The sequence below is a fragment of the Cherax quadricarinatus genome, chromosome 37, assembly GCF_038502225.1.
Source record: "Cherax quadricarinatus isolate ZL_2023a chromosome 37, ASM3850222v1, whole genome shotgun sequence".
NCBI lineage: Eukaryota > Metazoa > Arthropoda > Malacostraca > Decapoda > Parastacidae > Cherax > Cherax quadricarinatus.
The window spans coordinates 17,373,873-17,375,064 of record NC_091328.1 but is presented as its reverse complement, the minus strand read 5'-3'; the positions used below and the strand labels follow the sequence as shown (position 1 = coordinate 17,375,064).

Genomic DNA, 1,192 nt, shown 5'->3' with positions numbered 1-1,192 from the left:
ATTTGGGTATTTTTATTTCCAAAACGTCACCTCTGTATTCCACTGAAGATGCCTACTGTGTAGGACAAACGGTACCTAAGTTTTGTTCATGCATCTTATTCATCAAAGATGAAATCGTTTTTCTAATGTGCGATATAAGCATTCCTTCTACACACACGTGAGACAGAAAAGACAAAAAGATTAGAGTGATACGTAAGAGCTGATGTTAATTACGAAAGTGATAGGATAAAGGAATATCAAAAGATCATCAACCAGACATAGTAACAACTGACAGGAATCACAAGCAAGAACTGGACAAGTATCTTCACCAGGTGCCAGGTCAACCAGGCTGTGATGGATGTGGGGCAGCGGGCCTTCAGCAGTAACAGCCTGGTTGGCCAGGCTAGCACCAGACGATCCTGGCCTATGACCGGGATCCGGGAGTAATAAGATTCTCGAAACTCATCAACGGTATCAAGGGGACACAGATGATAAGGAAAACACTAATCGCAGGGTTTTAGGAAGTACTTTTTGATCCAGTTCATTCCACATAGTTACTACCATGGTAGTAACTATGTGGAACGAACTGGATCAAAAAGTGAAACTACGATTCCACTCAGTGACTGTGCTGTATGAAAGATGGAAGTACGTACTGTAGTGGTGTAAAGTCAGCTTAGGATATGTCAAGCCCACATGTCACTATTTAATTGGTACTCTAGAAACCCAAATCCAAAATGAACCCCTGGTGGGACTCGAACCCACAATCCTTGGCTTAGGAGGCCAATGCCTTATCCATTGGGCCACAGGGGCATGGAAACATCTTTTCAAAATTTTGATCTAATTCATTATGTTGACTGGGGCAATAAGCCGACAAGTGGGTATAAAGATACATTATGAAATAAAATTTTGTTTGGATTTTAAACCTGGAGGGTCAGCCACCTAGGATAACCCAATAATCAGTGCATGATCAAGGACTGTCGGTCGTAAAATAAACTTATAACTACTTATAACTTACAACCAATAATTGAATTTTTTGCAAGAACAATTTGTTGGAAGTTTTAGTAAGATAATTCGCTATAACATTTGTGGAGGTTATTAAAAATGTTGGTTAGGTAATGTGTGTCTTACAGATACTAGGATACCCAGGGGTGTCCCGTAAATCTGGAACCATAGCCTCGTAAGTATGGAACCATAGCCACATACTATATAGAAC

The 1,192-nt window shown here is 40.3% G+C and overlaps 1 non-coding gene across 1 annotated transcript; it reads right to left on the bottom strand.

Moving 5' to 3' along the window:
• Positions 1 to 716: 716 nt before the first annotated feature.
• On the bottom strand, positions 717 to 789 carry TRNAR-CCU (transfer RNA arginine (anticodon CCU)). Its single transcript has one exon. It is a non-coding gene; the product is annotated as a tRNA-Arg (tRNA).
• Positions 790 to 1,192: the final 403 nt, after the last annotated feature.